General features: G+C 38.5%; 1 non-coding gene across 1 annotated transcript; it reads right to left on the minus strand.

The window, feature by feature from the left end:
- Positions 1 to 4,128: 4,128 nt before the first annotated feature.
- On the minus strand, positions 4,129 to 4,235 carry LOC145641303 (small nucleolar RNA R71). Its single transcript, XR_014115348.1, has one exon. It is a non-coding gene; the product is annotated as a small nucleolar RNA R71 (small nucleolar RNA).
- Between the last annotated feature and the right edge of the window lie 2,809 nt (positions 4,236 to 7,044).

The raw sequence follows: 7,044 nt of genomic DNA on the forward strand, positions 1-7,044 counted from the left end.
ATTCTTGGAGAAGGCGCGGCCGATCTGTTTTTCTTCTTTTTCTATAAATATTCTTTTAAATCCTTTTCAAGGCTAACTTTTAGATGATATTTCATTTACTTAGTTTTTAGAGAGAGAAACTAGGGAGAAGTTAGAGAGAAAGTAGAGATTGAAATTCTTGGATTTGATTTGTATTACAACATTGCTTCAATCAAGTTTGGATTTCTTCTTTGTATCAATGAAATTTTGTGAGACTTCTTTCCTTTGAATTTACTTCAATTGCAATTTTTCTTAATGCTTGAATGTTTGATTGAGGTTTGAAAATTTATTGATTAATTAATTTTCCTTTTGATTTAGCTTGAAATGAATATGTTTGTGATTGAATTTGTTTTGTCTTTCAATTTCATCATGATTACTGAGTAGATTAGTTGCTAGGGAGAAGGGGAAGCATGCTTGATTGATGATTTTTGCTAGTTGATGATCCTTGATTGATTGAATTGTGAAAATTAAATTTGTTGACATAGTTGTGCATGTGATTAATTAAACTAGGAGTGATCAACCTATAAGATTAATCTAGATTGCATTGCAAATTTTAATGACATGAACCCTTGATTTGAGAATTGCTTTAATTGATTGAATTTGATTGTGATTCTTGTTGTTAGCCATTCATAGTGAACCCTAGTTTGGCTTATAGGAGATACCCTTTGAATTTCTTTAATTGCAACTATTGTTTGTCCCTTGTAATGTTTGAATCAATTGATTGATCTATCAATTAGCATAATCATTGAGCTTGCATGTGGAACCTATATCCCTAGATTTTATTATATTGATTGAATTCTTTGATTTGTCTATCTTCTTGATATTCTAGCTACCAACCTCAACCATTGATATTCTTCGATTTAGCTTGATAATAGATTATAGCATAGTTCCTACTCATTCCTTTGGGTTCGACCCTTGACTTACCGTATACTAAAAAGAGGGCCACCCAAGCTCTCAACTCTACTGAAGACAGTAAAATAAAGTGTGATGTTAAAATTAAAGTAGTAGAGTTAAAATAGGAGGACATGATAAAGAATTTGACGACTGCTAACAACGCCGCCAACGACCAGGTGGCCAAGCTTGAGCTGGATCTAAAAGTGCCCAGTATGACCTTAAAGGCTTAGAGGGAGCTAACAAGGAGAACACCTAACTAAGGGGAGACGTCAGTTGCCTAGGTGTCAAGCTCGTCCAGCAAAGGAACCAGCACCAAGAAGAAATTGCTAAGGAGCAAAACTGACTGGTGGCTGAAAATGAGCAGGACACTGAGGCTCAGTTGCGGATTACATGGAGTCTGCTCCACCCAAACATCGAGTTTGAGGTGTTCAGTTGAGGTATGATTATGCCACTGCGGTGTATGATGCTCATGCGCTAAATGAGCAGGCTCTGCCTCCTTTCATGGCTTTTGCCCAAGAACAAGGCTTTGAGGTCTCCGATGACGAGGAAGAGCCGGTTGCTAATCAGGCGAGTTAGGTCTAGGCTAATGAAGCCCAGACTGATCAAGTCCAAGATGGCCAGGTCCCGGATGTGCAAAAGAAAACAAGCTTCCCAACAAGTCAGAACCAGTCGGAGCGAACCCCGCAGCCTTAGCTCAGCCTTCTTTCTTCTTCTGCGGTAGTATGCCATTTTAGTCTTTTTGGCCTGTGAGTCGAGTATCTCTGTTTTTTACCGACTAAGGAGTCGGGTAATAATTTTTTTTTTCTTCCAGATGTATATTTGGTAAACAATATTATCCGGTTTTGGCCGGCTTTGAATGAAATTTTCCAACTGAGTCGGCTTGATGAATTTGTAAACTTTGTTTTAATTTTTGCACATAAATTCTGCAATTTTTGTCTAATTTTTTACAGCATGCGCCAATTTATATACCGGTTACTCTTTCCCTTGGCTGCTGTGTGGTTGGTTTAAGTACTTATTTGATTGATTGACTTGGGAATTTTTGATACTTTTAAGATTATGAAATGTTCCTAAGTCAATCCATCACATAAGTGGTTTCCCCAAACAAAGTACACAGTCGTCTGATGTGTCTATTTTATATAGTATTTTACCCCCATCCCTTGGTCGTAATTAGTAGTGTTTTTGGCTCTTTAGAGCCACTTTTATTACTAATTGGTGCTTTCTAGTGTTTTTGTAGATTTGGTTGACTTTTGCAGGGATTTGCACTTTTGGAGTATTTTCCCGATTTATTATGAAGAAATTACGAGCATTGGAGAAGCACGACCAGTATATGTGATTAAGGGCTAGTTAAAGCCATCGAACCGGTGATTAAGGGCTCAGTATATGTGATACCGGGGCATTTGGACCGAGTATTCAAGACTCAAAGTGGAAATCCAGATCGGCCCAAAGAATTTGGCCTAATCGTAGTCCAAATAGTGGCCCAAAAGAGCCGCCCGACCAAAGAGGCTGGCGCCTGAAGGTGCGCCTGGCCGGGCGAGGGAAGCAAAGGCTGACGCCCGAAGACGCGCCCGGCCGGGCGCGAGATTCATACCTGATAGAGAAAAAGCGCCCGATCGGGCGGTGCCTCGCCCGATCTGGCGCGTGTTATTGTTAGGAGTTAATTATTCATCGTTTAAGTTTGTTTTAGTTTAGGATTCTTACAAAGTATAAATATTTTTCCGTAAAACGAGTTTAGTACTCTCCTTTACTCTCTCTTAATTATTTCATAGATTTTTCTCTCTCTACTTAGCTTTTAGATTAGTTTTCTCTCTCATACACTTTGTTCTCTATTTGATTCTTAATTCCAGATTTCTTTGGTAACAATTTCTCCTCTCTTAATCATAGTTATTTATTTTTTTCTTTTGATCATGTCTTGTTTTATTGTTTTGTTTAGTTTAGTTTTTATTATGTGTGAGTAGTTCTATTTCTAGGGTAATTTATGGTTGATAATTGTCAATGCTAGATTAATTTCCTATTGATTGATTTAATGCTCTGTGACTAGATTTGCGCAGATCTTTTATGCATGAGTTTAACAATATTGATTCGAGATTCGACATATGAGAATTGATGTTTAGGTCTAGTTTCAATAGGCAGGTTAATTTATAAATGGTTAAGTCGAGATTCGAAAGATGAGATTTAATACCGGTAAATTAATTGTGTGATTGTAATACGTAGCGAAAGCCCTTTATGATCTGATTAATGTATACATTGATGATTGATTATTATGTTTTACCCTAGAATATTATTTATTGGTGAACCTATGCCCTAGATCCTTTTATTCATCGTTTTCTCCTTATTATTAATCTTCGTAGTTTAGTTTCATATTCAAATTTATATATTGGTTACTTTATAATTTAGATTACTTTAATAAATTAGGAATAGAAAGACTCGTTTCTCTGTGGGTTTGACCCTACTTCCCTATATACGTTAGTTAGAGGATTTAAGAAATACTTTTGATTAGGGGATACGACTTTACCCTGTCAAAAATTTGGCGCTGTTGCCGGGGAAATGGTTTTATTTTTATTTCTGATTATTTTTGTAGTCTAGGTTATTTCTTCTTGTCTCAGAGAACGATAGTTCTTTGAGGCAAGTCTCATATTTACTTTTACTTTGTTTTTTGTTTATGCCCAGGTGTTCCAGATCAGGGTATGTCCCATTCGATCCTAAGATCGAACGATCCTTCCAGAGACACAAGAATTTTTACAAGCAAATTCTGGCGGATTCTGGTGATAATAATAATCACCGAGATCCTCCAACTGGTTCTAGCGATTCAGAGGTATCATCAGATCCATAATTAGAGATGACGACTCCAAAGAAGCTTAGTGATTACTCAAAACCAAATCTTACAGATTTTCCACATTTCACTCCGACTCTGGCTCTTGATAGGGTACAATTTTAGATTAAACCTCAATTTATAACGATGATAGAGAGGAAGCAATTTAGTGGAGCTAAGGGTGAAGACCCAAATCTTCACTTGTAGACTATTGTCAGTATTGTAATACCATCAGGCAAGCCGGGGTCACACAAGACCAAATCAGGGAGATTCTCTTTTCTTTTTCTTTAACTGGAAAAGCCAAATTTTGGTTTAAAGGTGTAAATAGAAATGCACTTGGTATAACTGACTGGGAAACTCTTGTTTTGAATTTTTATAACATGTATTATCCTTCAGAGAGAACAACCGTACTACGGAGTGCAATTCAGAAGTTTGCCCAAGAAACCGATGAAACTTTATATGAGGCTTGGGAGACGTTCAAGGACCTAAAAAGAGAATGCCCCCACCATAATCTGGCATAATGGCAATTAATCCAAGCCTTTTACAATGTCATTGAAAATTCATCTAGAATAATTTTAGATTCTACAACTAGTGGGAGGTTTATGAATCTTAATGTGGATGATGCAGGTCAGGTTATTGAAGATATGGCAATACATAATTCCCAATATGGGAATCCTAGAGGCTTTGCTAACAAGGGGAAGCATAGTGTTGACTCTGTATTCTTTTTGCAAGCTCATTTAACTTCTATCTGCCAAAAATTAGATAATCTTAGCACTGCTAATATAGCTAATGTTTCTGCAATTAATAATAATGCTAATGAGGCTTTCTGTGAAAATTGTGGAATTTTAGGTCATTGGGAACAAGATTGCAGGAGTTTCGTGGAGCTAGTTAATGCCTTTCAAGCTTATAGGTAGAATAACCCATACTCCAACACCTACAATCCTGGGTACCGGAATCATCCATACCTTTCCTACCGGAGTACTAATGTCAAGAATCCACTACCACAAGAACCACAGGCGCCACAACAACAACAGTAGAAATATTACCACCCCAATGCTAGCTAGAAGAACCAACCAAAACAAGCCTCCTCATCTTCCGACCCTGTTTTGGTAGAAATTAGAGCGATGCTAGTTAATATGCAGAAGCACATGGAGAGTAGAGATGCACAAATTGATTCAATTATAGCACATAATAAAATTGTAGATAATCAAATTGCGCAATTTTCCGCTACTCTACAAGCCCGCCAACAGGGAGCTCTGCCAGCACAGGCGACCAGGCCTACAGATAAAGCCTATGCAATTACTCTAAGGAGTGGTTCAAACTCTGAAGGGCCCCCTATGCCTAGAGTTGCTGAACCTGTTTTAATAAATAATTCTAATCTTGATTCCGTTAAACCAGACAATGTAGCTAATATCCCTGCAGGGCTAAAGCATAGTACTAATATATCTGATTCTACATTATAGGGTACGGCTCCAAAATGATGGCCACTCCAGATAAGAGCAATAATGCTCCAAGGCCAATTATCAAACTTCCATTACCCAATCGTCAACTGAAAAAATATTTGGATAAGCAGTTTGGTAAGTTTCTGGAGATGGTAAAAGATTTGAAGGTAACAGTTCCCTTCACTGAATTAATCACACAAATTCCTGCATATGCAAAATTTATGAAAGAAATATTGACAAGAAAAAGGTCTATTAGTGAGGTAGAGGCTGTAGCTTTCACTGTATAGTGTAGTGTCGTACTTCAAAATAAATCTCCACATAAATTAAAAGATCCGGGTAGCTTCTCTATCCCTTGTCATATTGGCAATCTGATGATTGATAATGCATTGTGTGATTTGGGTGCTAGCGTTAGTGTTATGCCATTATCTGTGTGTTCCAAGTTGAATATGGGTAAATTAAAAGCTACTAATATTACTCTACAAATGGCCGACCGTTCTTTCAAATATCCCTTAGGTGTTTTAGAGGATGTTTCCGTTAGAGTAGGTAAATTTTATATACCTGTTGATTTTGTTGTTCTTGATATGGCTGAGGATATGCAAACCCCAATTATTTTGGGTAGACCATTCCTTAACACTGTAGGAGCAATCATAGATGTAAGAAGTGGCAAATTAACACTATCAGTAGGGGACGATAAAATTATTTTTAATCTTAATAATACCCCTAAAAGCCCCATGACAGAGCAGAAGTGCTTTAGTGTTAATGTGGTTCAAAGTTATTCTAAAAAGCCCCAAGCTCTTGCAAAAAATCCCTTGGAGGCGGTATCTTATGTTGCATCCCTTTCAGATGAGATAGACAAATGGTAGAAGGAAGTTGATGCAATAGAAAGAGCCCTCTACAATGTTGGTCTTGGTTTTGAGGACGAAAAGGTGGAATCAATTAAGCAAGTTTTGGAAATTGAGCCTACGGTGAGTGTTTCGCCGGATCGAGTTGCAAGTGCTAAATGCAATAACATTTTGAAGCAACCCTAGATCAAAGAGGGATCTTTAGTGCGTAGCATTGAAGAACCCCCAATCCAAGTCAAGGAAGATCCACTTGACAATGTGAATTGGCGTCCCACAGGGTATGTCAGGAAGCCGCGTCGTGGCCTAAACACCGCTCGACTGGTTGAGAAACCACCCGACCAAGCGTTAGGCCAAGGGTCCCAGTTATTGTACTTGGTAAGAAGGTCGTGCGGGACCTAGATAAACCAGCGCTTTGCGGGAGGCAACCCGTATTTTAATGCTTTTTAGACTAGTATCTCTTTCTTTTTCTTATGAGAGGAGAGATGAGGGAATTTAATGGGTTTTATGAGTGTTTATACAAGTTTGAAAGAAAAGAGTTAGCCAAAATTTGAAGAAAAGAAGAAAATAAGAAAACGTCCAATTAGCCTTGTGCCCGATCGGGCGAAGGCCGCCCGACCAGGCACGAGAGCAAGGGTTGAAAAAGTTCAATTTTCACACGACCGGGCACGAGATTTGACATATACGGACATATTTTTCCGCCCGACAAGGCGCGAGAGATAAACAATTTTTGGGCGTAAGATCGCCTGACTAGGCGAAGGGCGCCAAACCGGGCGCAAAAGTCGAAGAAAAATCGGGCATTAGATCGCCCGAACGGGAGAAGCTCGACCGACCGAGCGCGAGAGCATGGCAAAAAAATATTCAGATCGCTCGATCAAGCGAATGCCCGCGCGACCGAGCGCGACACACATCCGGGGTTAATTCACTTTCTTTTTCTTCTTTCTTTTTTCTTTTCTCATTCTTATTCTCTTTCCTCCATAACTTTTTCTCTCTAAAACCTTAAAACCTCACTACTACAAAAAGGACCCCTTATATAAGACCC

The sequence above is a fragment of the Chenopodium album genome, chromosome 7, assembly GCF_948465745.1.
Source record: "Chenopodium album chromosome 7, dcCheAlbu1.1, whole genome shotgun sequence".
Classification (NCBI taxonomy): domain Eukaryota; kingdom Viridiplantae; phylum Streptophyta; class Magnoliopsida; order Caryophyllales; family Amaranthaceae; genus Chenopodium; species Chenopodium album.